Below are 14,115 nucleotides of genomic sequence, written 5' to 3' on the forward strand. Positions count from 1 at the left end.
CTCTCTTATTTACTAAACCTTCTTGTGCCAACCTTCTTCTCTATTAAATAAGTTATTGGGATCATCTTCCATCTCTATGTAGTGGTCAAATTTTAAGATTATTTGGATGTGAAGGAAGAACAAAGAAGAACTAATGGAACATACAAAGACAAGAAAAAAAGTGGAAGACAACCAAGTCTCATGTTTGCATATATAGATCTATATCAGTTGTTGATTTCTTATGTTACGGAATCTGAGTATTTCTTTCATTCTTGATTTATAAGTTTTGTATAGATTTGGTATTATTTTGTTTAGAGAAGCTTATTTGAACAATATCAAATTTTTAGAGTTTTCTGATCTAGTAGAAAAATATCAGATACAGAAACCCGATGCCCGATTTGCCCGAAGCCCGACTTGCCCGATGCTTTAGTGGGCTTGGGCGGGCTTTGATCATAGGAGATTTTAGAAAAGCCCGCCCGAATCTGCCCGAGAACCCGAGTGGACAGAGGAGAAACTTACCCGACCCGCCCGAGCCCGAGTCAGAATTACCCGCGGGTGCCCATACCCGCCCGATTCCCACCCCTAGCTTCAGTCCTTCTCTTTATCATCTGTCTCATTTACATTAAGTTTTCTTCATCTTCGACGAGTATTATACCTACATCTTACCCATTTATTGGTTCTTATATAGCTGTTATATTGAATCGAAATCGACATAATCAATGGGCAGAAGAGATTCATAAGTACTGCCCCACTGGAACTTATACTCTTAAAGGTCCTTTTGGTGCTTGTCAAGTCTCAACTGCAAATCCTGAAAATGTAAAACACATACTAAAGACTCAATTCCATCTCTACCCAAAAGGTGATATTTTTACTACTACACTTTCTGATTTCCTTGGCACTGGCATATTTAACACTGATGGTGATAATTGGAAGTTTCAGAGACAAATATCTAGTCATGAATTTAACACTAAATCTCTTCGAAAGTTCGTTGAAGATGTTGTTAACACTGAGCTTTATGATAGATTAATACCCATTCTCTCAATGACAATGGATAAGAAATCAGTTATTGATCTTCAAGATATCTTTCAAAGGTTTGCTTTTGATAATATTTGCAGAATCTCTTTTGGGTTTGATCCTAGCTATCTTTCTCCATCAATTGCTACTAGGGTTACTGGTAGAGAGAGAGGATGGTGAGATGAAGACTAAATGGCTTTAGGTTTCGGCTGTGAGGGTTAGGGTTCGACTGATGGTGGTAGGAGAGAGAGAGAGAGGCGGAGAGGGAGAAAGAGGCGGAGAAGGAGAGAGGAATTAGGGTTCGGCTGAGGGTTTTTATAGATGCTTCGTCTTAATCCAACGGCTGAGATGTGATCTGAAGGGGCGCCCTATCTCAGCCGTTGGATTTAAAATGACACGCGGATACTCACGGGTACACTGTCGGGCTATCTTTCGGGCTTCGTAGTCGGGCTCTGTCGTCGGGCTATGCATCGGGCCGGGACTCGGACGGGCTTAACGGGCCGGGACTCGGAATTGAGAACTTGTCCGAGGCCCGGCCCTATTAGCCCGTTATATCGGGCCGGGCTAGCCGGCTCGGGGCTGCTTCGGTCACCGGTCTCTCGCGGTTCGGGCCGAACGGGCCGGATCGCGGGTTTCTAGACCGTTTTCCCAGCCCTACATCTGGGTATTTTTGCTAAGGCTTGAAACCAGTCACAAAGTTGGAGGCTATTAGAGAAATACGCCAAACAAGAATTTCTCTCTAGACGGTTCAACTGGGGCTTTAAAAGTGGCGGACTGGGTAGTCTTACTCAAAAAAAAATCTACTCAAATCAACCAAGTCCATCATTGGGTACGTGTCAATTTCACCTTACCTGAAGGGTCAACTTTCATTGACTTTGAATCTTCAAGGCTAATTAGCACTAATTAATGTTTATAAATGTGTCTCGTAATTAGTTAATGTTTGATTATCATCTAGACCTCTAGGATGTTTTCCCATTCAGAACAAAAAGAAAATGCGTTGTCAATCTTCAAGGCTAATTAGCACTATATATTGAACAGGATAAGTCAAACAATTTAGGCAACCTATTTAACAAACCAATATTGGCTTGAAGCCATAATCTTATATAATAAGATTTGATTATTTTTCCTTTCATCTTTCCATGTACAGAAGTTGTAGCTTAAATTTACTTTTTTTTTCTTTCGCAAAAGTGTTAGTCGAGAGGGGTAATGTCATGAAACCTAGTAGTTATTAAATTAGCTCAGTTTTATCCCTAAACCATAGACACTAATCAACTATTGGTCTAGGAACAACAACTAAGGTAGTCTTCAACAACTCTTGGCTGGAATGGTAAGAAGTTTAGTCTCTTTACACGTCAAGGGTTCAAGGCATGCTGACAATTCGAATTCTTTTTTTTGCTTTTCAATATAGTCTTGATATCTCAAGTTCTGAAGTGGGTTAGTTACTCTGCCCTTGTGTCATCATGTGATAGCTATCTCCATAGTTATTATTTGGATTAAAATTATAATCTTAACTTCATAAATCATTTTTTTACCAAAACACACGTAGTCAAGTCACGAAAATGTGTCGTCAATTTCGGAGTTATTGAGCAATCCAGTTACTGTCAAGGGAAAGGTACCATGTACTAAATATATTTCATGTCTTCTTGTTTGTTGTCTCTAATCAGAAGGTTTGTAGTTGCAAAGGGTATAAAGCTGCCTAAATCATATTTGGGATTGTCAATGCCCAATTGAGTTTAAACTGGGCTTGGATATGCTGGGTTTGATTATGAAGCCCAAAGTTATGAGGTAGTAAGATGCTCCAAAGATTAGTCCCACACTGGGAGAACTAGATACACAGCACTACTTCTTATTGAGGTGAAGAGGAAGATGGGTTGTCCTTTCGGGGACATCCAATAAAATTGGAACGATACAGAGAAGATTAGCATGGCCCCTGCGCAAGGATGACACGCACAAATCGAGAAATGGTCCAAATTTTTTTTTTGTCCTTTTCGGGTACATAACACCCTTCACATTTAGATTGGATGCGAAACATTTCTCACAAGCCTCCTAACATGTAATACTCTTTAAGACAGACATATATTGTATTTTCTTTTTTAAAGAATATACACACACAAAATATATATATATATATATATATATATATATATATCTATATAACAAAACAGAAAGGTTGTGACTAGGACAAGCTGACTGGGACAAAATTAATGGTCTTATTGCTGAGTTGGACGGTGACTTGGGCAACCTGTTTGACAACCATCCTCTTTTAATGTGAGATTTTATTTCAAAATTAATGAGACACCCAAAACTATTCTTCTTCCCCCACTCGATTCTTCTTTTTCATCCACGATCAGTTGATCTCCCACAACCGTTTCTCTTTCTTCTACTTCTCTATCTTAGAAACTCACTTCTATATCCAACGTCTGATAGACTGATACAACATCATCAAGTCAGTCGATCAGTTCAATCAAGTTATCTCTCTGCCCCTCTCTCTTCAAAACTTTGCTTCAACTCTTCCTCTCTCAAGCCCGTCTAGCTTTATGAGATGTGGAAACCCTATCATGCCTTCCTGTTGGTGACTTAATTTATGTTTGTTTTCAGAGTTTGGAAATCAACTGATCATTACATTTTGCCCTAAAATACCAAATCACTTTTATAAGAATAAGCTCCATAATTAGGGTATGCCCGTTTCTATGTTAATCTCATCTTTCTCTTTCAAATGGGGATCAGTTACATCTTTCATCCTCCTCTTGAAAGGTAATTTACATTCTCTCTCTCTCTCTCTCTCTCTCTCTGTATAAATTTGTAGCATCATTATTTCACATTCATACACTAATTTGTTATGTGTTATTCAACTTCATAAAGAAAAATACAAAGAATCTAGATCTTGTGGTTGAATCAAAGTTTCATTCCTAATTATTTATATATCTTAAAAGTTAAATGTGTGGTGTATATTCTCAAATTATTATAGTTGACCCTGAAAGTTATGGTGACAATCTAGGATAGTTGCTTATTCTAACGTCCTCAAAGAAAGTCTTTTGTAGAAAGAAATTGAATGAGGATTCTTTCCTATGGTTACATCCTTAAAGGATTATAATTAGCTGATTAGCTGATGGTTTAGTTTATTGAGATTATACTGAAAAGTGCGTAGTTTTTCTGTAAATACATTTATGTGAAATGAACTACACTTGGTTCTGCAAATACGAATCTTAGAATATGGCAAACTTCAACAATAGTATAGACTAAGTTATGGCAAAGTCGAGCAGTAGTCTAGACTAAGTTATGGAAAAGTTGAGCAATAGCTGTTACTGTTATGTAACTTTCTATAAAGTTTGTTCTTCTATATTTTATGTTGTAAAACCTTTCCTACTATATCTTAATGTAAATCTCTTTAAAAACCTTTCTATAAAGTTTGTTCTTCTATATTTTATGTTGCATAACCCGTGTCGGCAATAGCGCGTGATTGTTTAGGTCATGGTGGACATATGCAAAAGACGCAGAATTTTGATTATTCGGAAGACAATCGTCCTAGGTCAGTACATGTTGGTCCTGTACTCTTTTAAGAAAAAGCAATTTGTTTCACCATTTCCCCTTTCAGATTTTCATGAAAGCCTCACCTTAGTTTAAATCATATAAAACCTTCTTTCCTTTCTACAATGTCTTCTTCCCTCCTGTCTGTGCCTTCTTCGTTCAAGTAAGAATATAATCCTTCTCTTATTTTAGGTGTGGAACCATTGGATTTTTTATGAGAGACGAGTTTTTAGGTTTCTTTAAGTGGTTATAAACTAACAATAGCTTTGTGATGGTTGAAATCAATTTGTCAGAAATTTTTCTATTGGAACCCAATGTACTTGATTGTTGATATCATATTTGTGCAGAACAATCTACGTGATCTCTGGTCGCTCCTTAATTTTCTTCTTCTAGAGATATTTAGTTCTGCTTAAACATTTGATGAACGGTTTCAAATGTCTCGTGAAAACGAGCACCAAAAGGTTGCTCAACAACATCACATGGGATAGTTCATATATGGACTTCGTAGGTCCTTTGTTCGTTTTTACTCCAAAGGTTGAAATCTGATACAGAGAAAGGGTTGTGTTGAGTTTTGGTTTTTTCAGCATCACATCCAACCTATCTATTGGTTAGGTAACTTCGGTCAATTAACAGTTTATCATCATTCAGAGGTTGAGCCGCTATTAATGCTTAGGTACCACTTATCCGAATAGACCATAGCTATCACTTTCACTTCAGTTCAATAGAAAGGAAAAGCTTGGAAAAAGTGTGTTCTTTTGTCTCTAAGCCGTTAAAGCATTTACTATATACTTGATATGATATCGAGAATCGACTTTCTACTTCACTGTTATTGTAAAAGTAGCAGGAACATTCTTCAGCACTGAGTATAGCACAGAAGTTAGAAAGAGTTAAAGAGGATATCATGGTAATAGCTTTTACTTATTCAAAGATAATCTGTATATTGGACACATAAATAATTTCTTAGATCTTAGTAAAGAAAGTAAACAATTTTTTTTTCCTAAGAAAAGACAATCAAGAATCTTTTGGAGGTTATTGAACTCACCTCAACCTGCAAATTCAACATTTTGTCCATCTTCCTGAATTGGTTTATCAGATTCAGAAGATTGTTTCACACATGACGCCTGTAACAGAAATGGGCTCAGGAGCTTCAACAAGATCCATTGGCTTAATACCATCCTTAATCTCTTGTGAACTCACAGATTCTCCATTTCCAGTGGCAGTTGCTGCCCCAAAAGCACTAGACAATGATCTTCCTGTACTTGATACATATATCTAAAAAGAGTAACAACGAAATCTTGTTCCGTAGGCTATGTTGGAAATGCAGAAGAAGCTCAAGCAGAGGGATTACCTGATGGTCTTGGCAATGTCCAGAAAAGAAAACGAACTATATTGGAGGATGTGGGTCCAAAGACTAAAGTATCCGTTGATACCTCGGGACCACAAAATGATTCAAGACGCACATCTCAGAAAGCGCAATATACTCTTTTAGTCAATGGTATTCCCACACAAACAGGAAGGAGGATCTTCTTTCACATTTCAAGAAATTTCGGAAGGTAATTGATATTTATGTACCACTTAACAGTAAGCGAGCCTTTGTCCAGTTTTCCGCACGAGAAGAAGCACAATCTGCCTTAAATTCACCAGATGCTGTAATGGGTAACCGTTTCATTAAGCTATGGTGGACTAACCGAGATAGAATTCCCTCAAATGGTATAAAAATGGAACAGGAAATCTTCCTTCTTTAGCACCAAAGAATATTGCAATCTCTGATCCGGACAATTCTATCCCTGAAGCGGTCAACGTAAGGCATCTGGTGACAAATGTTCCCAATGAACCACCTTCGAAAAAGAAGTTGGATAATTTGGAGCTTCCGAAGGAAGAAATTCGTTTAAAGCAGCAAATGCTAGAACAGAAACGGAATGACTTCCGTCGTCAACTGGATATGCTTGAGAAAAAGGTAGTACCTTTTATCCACATTTTATTTCTTCAACATTTTGCTTAAATTTCGTTATTCTTGTAAAACCTTAATTTCTTTCGCCGTAAATTTAAGTTCCCATATGGAGCTACAGAGTCTACATAGTCATTGATGCATATAAGTTTCTTAGAATTTATTAAATACCACACATCACTCAATCGAAGCTGGTAAGAAATTGTTATGCAATAAGTTAAGTCATTATAACATAAAAATTTCTGCATAGTTTTGGGACACAAGCCTAAAACTTTACACTTTCTCCAGGCTGTCACTGTGAAGGGTGAAGTATGTGCCACACAAGTTGTTAAGAAACAGAAAGTAGAGAAGGTGACAGATGGTGCAACATCTGTGACGCCCAAGTCCATCAGTCCTGTAAAAAAATACAGCTAATCCAGTAATTGAGAAGAAGCAGGATAAGAGCACCCCTGTGGAAAATCTTTCATCTCCTAATTCTAAAACTAAATCAACTGCACCGAGGAGTTTAATGCCATCAGGTTATCAGTTAGCATCAGTTGGACAATTGTCCTACTACATTTCAGATTCTTCCTCCGTTACCTACTGATCTTGCAAATGTAAGTTCTCTTCTTTTTTTTCTTTTTTATATTTAGACATAGATATTATCGAACTACTCCTGGTTGCTGCTATAGTAGGAGGAAATATGAAAACATTAGATACATATATATTTTAAAAATCTTTTGATCAATGTGTAAAAACATGGATGCTGGTGTATCTAGGTTGCTGTGTTGAAGAATCATTTTTCGTCATTCGGTGATCTCTCTACTGTTGAGCTAGAAGATGCAGATGCTTCTACAAGTAGTTCAGAGCCATCTGAAAACCATTCTGCTCGTATTGCTTTTACAACTCGACGATCAGCTGAGAGGGCGTTTTTAAATGGTAAATGCTGTCAGGGCCACAATTTGCAATTTTCGTGGGTGACAACTTCCAATAATATACTATCAACAACAGCTGCAGAGAAAATTTTCCAGTTACAAAGGGCCTTCCAGATTCTGAAGGTCGGAGCAAGAGTGTATGCTGAAAGTCCGAGGTCGTTTCTACACCAATAAGTTAGTTTTATTGGTGATCAGTTTCTATTTTTGTTGTAAATATTATTGAGTTTGATTTTTTCACTTTTTGTAAACCCATCTTTCGATAATTTCATTATAGCATTGGGTTTTTCAGCTTGAAATTCATTCAGACAAATGTAACTAACGACGTAGAGAAAGTTGTATATTTACATTTGTGGTCGACCATATTATAAGAAAATTGATGGTAATATTTTGAACTAATCGCCTCAGTCTAACAAAGGTAAAATTATTTCTAATTATGGTCTGATGCATTTGTTATTTTATGTTTCATTCCTATTTACTTAAAAATGAAATTATCTGACAACAACAACCAAGGTAATTCAACATCTAACCATTAGGTGTTTAAGTTATCTTTTGGGCTAACAAATATTTTGTAATGGTTAGGAGCGTCTTTAGAATAACAATAAATGACGAAGTTAACATGTCAAAAGCATAAATTATTCTCTTCCTCTACGACTTATATATGAAATAGTACGTGCCGAAGGCACGGGTCATGCCTAGATCCTAAAACCCACAGTACCAAAAGAATCTATTAAATTGTGGCAAATGTGCAAAACAGAGAAAGAGAGAAGCAACCTACCAAACTGATCATAACACGCAAATTAGTTAAAAACATGTTATGAAAATATTGATAAACTTAGGTTCAATATTTGAGCTTCTTCATCGTCATGCCCTTTACGCAACGCAGATAAACGTACATTATATACCATTATCAAATTCTTATTTTTCACATTTGGTATTTTTTCATTGTTATTTCAACTTTTCAGGTCAGTACTCTCTAAAGATAAGTGTAATGGTCCGAGGTAGGAGATTTGTCGTAAGTTATGTAAGGTTTTAAAATTACAAAATTATTTTTTGCCTTTGACGTTCTTAAATCTATTTAGAAAAAATACTCTAAAAAGATTTTAGTTTTCTTCTATGGATAACTCACTGCAATATTACTTTGTTCACTCATGTGTTCATAAAAACGTTAACAGATTGTGCAGTTATTAGATATAATTTTACATGGAGTTTCAAGTCCAATTAGTTCCAATCAATTTAAACTCCCTCATATCAAAGGAAAAAAATCGAAGAAAAAAAATCGATTCAGACTCCAACTTGAGTGCAATCAATTCAAACACTTTATATTTACAAAGACATGTTTGAGATTTAGAAAGGTAATCCAATGTTGAACTTTAACCCAATGATAGAATTTTAAGGCTTTATTTGATCCTAGTTTTAGTTTTACTTTCATCGGATCACTATAAGCAAGAGGACCATGAAAACATATTTATTTGTGCAAATTGTTAGATCTATTGAAGATTACTCTATCTCACACGTGACAAGTGCTTGTATCTTTCCAAATCATTCTGACAGGAGTATAAAAAGCCAATTCTTGAACAGATTGATACATACCTACAAAAAAGACACAGAATCATAATCAAAATCTATACATCAATAATCAAACACACGACCAGATTATGATCTATTGAATTACTTTATCTTTTCAAATTTGAAATCATGATAATTAAGATTAAATTTATTGAAAATACTTACCAAGTGAATTGAATGAGAAGAGTAAGTTGAAGACTTTTTTTTTTTTTTTTGAAAAAAGTAAGTTGAAGACTTGAACTGAAAAAGAGCAACAGGGAAATAGTACGTACATTTCTTAAAAAGATAACAAAATACTTAGTTATATATATTAGCAAGAATTATTCCATCACCATAACATCCTCAATCTAAATTCAAATTGGTTGTGTTTATTAGCAAGAGTCACAAAAAATATCATGAAGTCGGTTGTGAAACAATGTAGCAAGTGCTTAAGTTGATAACCACAGAGCAATAACTTGACGGACACTAACTACTCAAACATATGCAGCATTTTAAGCAGTAGAAAATATTAATAAACCAATAGTTTCATCGGCACACCAAAAGCATTTTAAGATCAAGAGTTATATTTTTGACTGTTAAGACCAAACGTGAGTTTGTCTGGTACTTTTTCTTCAAATGCCTACATAATAAAAGACAACATTGGTGTTAATCAAAAACCTCTCCAAACTAATTTAAGGAACTCTATTTTTATCAACTTGATGAATGAAGAAACACATACAATATTCATGTCCAAATTAAAACAAAACTTTGAAACCTTAAACGCAAGTGATATGATGAATGAGAACTGAGAAGGGCCATAAAGTCTTCGTCATATGTTTGAGATAATCGTTGATTTGTCTTCCTCTATCTTGTAAGAAAGAATTATGTTAAGATATGGACATATCTCAATAAGTTAAAGAAAAATTAAGAATCTTGATAAATGGGAGTTGAAATGTTTAAAAAAAAAAAACAAATGCCCTAAACATGACCCTTATACAATCCAAATAACATATATTTTTTTAACGAAAACACATATTTGACCAACATTAAAAGACGAAGATAACGTTGTCAAAATAACCTATGATTAGAAACGGGATATACACATGAGAGCATACACTATATATACAGTCTGAAATACATACCTCACACATAACAATGGAAGATACAAATGTTCATATACGAATCAACCTACAAAAATGTGAACCGAAAGATAAACAAATATAGATTCGACCAAATAAACAAATAAAAAATTACCCAAAAATTTGATTTTGTATTTTGCAATAAAATAAGAGGAGATTGCAATAAACACCAAAATCATAGAAATAAAAATAAGAAAAGATGTGAAGTAAAATGTATAGAAGAAAATATGAATCAGCACAGACCTAGAAATATAATCAAAGGTATCTTCAAACACATGCGAAATAGAAAATAAGGTAATCAAATTAAAGATGTTACTTTACTATTATGTTAATCCATCATCAGCGAGCAATAATAGACTCCGAAATAATCAATTGAAAATGGGGACCAAATAGAATAAACTATTTACCTTGTTATTCTTTATACTTCAACACCTTGAATAGGTATACAAGTAACTCCTACTTGCAGTAGCTAGAGATGGTTGGAATAGAGGAAGGTTTTTCTTTTTCACCCTTCTGTCTAAAACCTCTTCCACCTGCTCTTTCTTCGTCGGGTATGCAAAGAGAGTTAAGAGGATTGTGTGTAAGGTTGCCTCTCTTGCACTCAATTTCAATTTCCTATTTCCAACATTTCCCAAAGAATGTCGTGAGAGAGTGGTTGGAATTTTTGGGTGGTAATTTTAGACCTCAATTTGAAGAGAATGAGTATGAAAGTTTTTGAAAACTTAAATAGCACATTGTTTTCGACTTCAAAAAGATAGGGAATGTTCAAACTAAGAAGCTACACACCACAATGGATACTGAAACATTACATTCAAACGAAAAACATCAATGATCAAACATTACCTTCCAAAGGAAATTGTGCATAAGGTAAAAGGCTGTGTCCACGTTGGATTCAACAACACTGATGTGGGGTAATTCCTTAAAAGCAATCCTTATCCCTATTTGTACCTAACCCATCTGCAAACATAAAAGAGAGCAATAAGAGAGCAATTCCTTCTGCACTATTGAAGGATGTGAACGTAATGAACATTCTACGCACCTCGGCAATCTTCATTATGTGATCAAATTTGAATTCTAACAGATAAATTACCCCTGGTTATGTAGCGAATGGCCATAATTTATGTTGTGTCCATGACCATGATAGAGGACTCCACATATTAAAACAGAAAGAGAAACATGAGGTTGCACGATTCATTTTTCAAGTTTATTATATCCAAACAGTTAGAGTCCCTCCGAACAGCATCATAATTCAACCTTTCTTATGTGCATTTAAATCTGAAATACTTCTTCAAATGGGATGTATTTCTGGAAAAGAGAAACGATAGTTTATACCCAGAAAAAAAAAAAACTGAGATAACCATTAATGAAAATAAGAACCAAAGTTGGTATTTATAGTAGTAAGAAACAAACAATCAAAAGCCTTGATAGGGTTTTATTGCTTCCATATCCGATACGGGGCTCAATGGAGCCATTTTTAATAATATTCCGGCAATGTGCTTCCGCGTGGGTATCTGGTAACCATATATGTAGAGGTATAATCGGTGATTTGACAGCATAACGAATAAGAAACCCAAAATAGAATATTAAATCTAATGCTACAGGATACGATTGATTAGCTGATGTTTACAAGTTTAATGTTGGTTCATTAGAACCATATAAACACATGCCAAGAACTCCCATTAAGAGAAAAACGAAATCCCAATGAAGTGTACAAAAGATGTAGGTAAACATGAATTAATTGGAACTCTCACATGATGAAAAGAAGTAAAAGATCGCGAGAAGAAAATGATCCATTTGACTGCTATACATTGCTAACATTAAGAAATGGAACAATCGGGAAACTTGAGTAACTGGCCGAGCCACCAAAGTAGCTAAAGAGGTGACGAATCCCGTCACTAAACTGGGTCGTATGGAAATTTCATCAATCCCTAGCCTCTAGTGAAAATTTAAAATATTTATCTGTTTATAATCCTGTTTTAATTGGACTAATCCAATTGGAAATGATATAACCCAAAATGATCACAACCCAGACCACCAAAATCCAGAGAGAGATAAATACCAGTGAAGCTCTGGATTTCATCAGCTAAGAAGAAGACGCCTTTCTGCCATGATTGGATTTGTTAGCGGCCTTCATCATCTTCTGAGACTTACGTATAACATGTAAATAGAGATGGATAGAATGGTAAGATTAAAATCTCATTTATTTTGCATGCGGAGAAATAAATAAAGTAAAGATTAGTTAGACTAAAACTACGTATTTTTAACTCAAAATTGTGATATTTGACTACAATTATAACACTACAAAATCAATCAAAAATTACATATTTAAATTTTTCGAATGGCTTGATGCATAGATTTTTTTTTCCTTCCTTCTTTTGATAAACTTCTTATAAAGGGAAAAACAATTACATAAGCAAAAAAAGACATTAAAGAAGGGAATAACCGAAACATTGATAATTCAAACCTCCATGAAACATTTTCTCAAACAGTTTGTGGCCAGATAAAGTGTAGTGGTCAAAATCCAATTAACCTGCAGAATTTTAATACTTTGATACATAAACGTATTCAATGAAATAGTTGAAGTAAGCGATCCTCCATCGTCCATCTAACCCCACATCTCTTTATCGTTATCATCCACACATCTCACCACTACCACCATCACAATAACCATTTATCAAACCATATTGAATTCAATGCATGTGATCCCAATCTATATCAATGGCTCATATTCCCTTTACTATTGTTAATTTATGACATCTTTGTTCACGGACTTCGAAAAATATCAATTATGTAAGTTGGATGTATGCTGGATTTCAAATAAGTCTTTTCATTATTTGAAGTAATGGGATTAACGATTCACAAAAAAAAAAATCCATACAAAAGATAGGATCAACTTAATTTGAAGAGACGATATTAAGTGTTCAGTATAAAGTTTAACTGGTTTTCAAACTTCATTATTTATCTTTCTTCGTTTGATTGATTTTAAGTGATTGATTCATGATTTATCTTTCTTCGTTTACTCTCATATGGGTATTAGGGAATTGCTATTTTTTGTTAATGTCACTATCCTTTTGTTATCTTTTTTAAATTTTCAGATGAGTTAGGTACAAATCTGGACAAGGTTGCTATTAGGGAATTGTTCAACATTGTGTTGTCGAATCAAACATGGACACACCCATTTACTTTATTGCACGATTTACGTAAGAAGGTAAAGTTTGATCATTGATGTCGTTTTTTTAATGTATATGTTTCAGTCTCTGTAAAGTTTTTCCGTTTCAATTCTATGAACTTACTAATCCCTTAGTTTTTTTATTTCATTACAATTCTACGAAGTTTTCTCCTAATCTTTATGTTCTTGCAAAGCTGAAATTGTTATTATTGACTGAAGACTATCACCCATTAATAATCCAGGGTATTTTCATATTTCTCACACAACCTGTTTGTGAAAATTCCTCACACAATTGTATTTTAATTTTCTGAAATTTTGTTTCCTTATTACCTTTACTGCTATACTCTTTTATGGCCCTGCTGAAATACAAACTTAGAAGCTTAACAACACTAATCTACCATGAAAATTATTAGTTAGTAAATGTATTTGCTTGTGATTTCTTTGGAATTCTCTTTCATAGACTTATGTAGTTATGTTTTGAGCACACTGAATTAACTAGTGATGATCTCCAGGGAAATGAAATTAAAAGTGATGAAGTAGCTACTGTTTTTGAAAGCATGAAAAAAGTTTTGTAATATAGATTTTTGGCAGCTATATAGAGGTACATTTCTTTGTTTAGTTACATATAGTGCAAAATTTTACTTCATGGGTCTAGCTTTTACGAGTTTGTTCTCATTTCAGTTTATTTAAAAATACTTCAGAATATCATCTCTTCCTGTTACCATCTTCATCACAAAATATCGTATTCATGACACAATATCCTATTTCCTGTTTTCCTTTAAGTTTGTTTATATTTCTGTTCTACAACTTAGGTTGGAGTCGATCAATCCTCTAACTCAAGGTACTTATTTCCCCTTTTTACTCTTAATTCATAAAGCC

At 34.5% G+C, this 14,115-nt stretch overlaps 2 long non-coding RNA genes and 1 other non-coding gene across 12 annotated transcripts; 2 read left to right on the top strand and 1 right to left on the bottom strand.

Annotated features, from left to right (window-relative positions):
* The first annotated feature begins 2,866 nt into the window (after nt 1-2,866).
* LOC147541219 (U6 spliceosomal RNA) lies at nt 2,867-2,969 on the top strand. Its single transcript, XR_015224452.1, has one exon. It is a non-coding gene; the product is annotated as a U6 spliceosomal RNA (small nuclear RNA).
* Nucleotides 2,970-3,285: 316 nt separating this feature from the next.
* On the top strand, nt 3,286-7,779 carry LOC147541220 (uncharacterized). Of its 5 annotated transcripts, none has more exons than XR_015224094.1 (6): nt 3,286-3,747; nt 4,447-4,522; nt 4,869-5,425; nt 5,721-6,478; nt 6,758-7,065; nt 7,228-7,779. It is a non-coding gene; the product is annotated as an uncharacterized LOC147541220 (long non-coding RNA). The 5 variants fall into 5 exon arrangements; XR_015224093.1 differs by having other exon boundaries at nt 5,828-6,478; XR_015224097.1 differs by lacking the exon at nt 4,447-4,522 and having other exon boundaries at nt 5,828-6,478.
* A 1,063-nt stretch (nt 7,780-8,842) lies between these two features.
* LOC147541221 (uncharacterized) lies at nt 8,843-12,971 on the bottom strand. Of its 6 annotated transcripts, none has more exons than XR_015223630.1 (7): nt 12,127-12,971; nt 11,107-11,578; nt 10,911-11,024; nt 10,475-10,682; nt 10,071-10,116; nt 9,704-9,792; nt 9,155-9,568 (listed from the first exon to the last, which is right to left on the bottom strand). It is a non-coding gene; the product is annotated as an uncharacterized LOC147541221 (long non-coding RNA). The 6 variants fall into 6 exon arrangements; XR_015223629.1 differs by having other exon boundaries at nt 9,704-9,796; XR_015223632.1 differs by lacking the exons at nt 9,155-9,568; nt 9,704-9,792 and adding an exon at nt 8,843-8,973.
* Between the last annotated feature and the right edge of the window lie 1,144 nt (nt 12,972-14,115).

Source organism: Eschscholzia californica, unplaced genomic scaffold, assembly GCF_041429995.1.
Source record: "Eschscholzia californica isolate CP2 unplaced genomic scaffold, dmEscCali1.0.p SCAF_4, whole genome shotgun sequence".
NCBI classification, from domain to species: domain Eukaryota; kingdom Viridiplantae; phylum Streptophyta; class Magnoliopsida; order Ranunculales; family Papaveraceae; genus Eschscholzia; species Eschscholzia californica.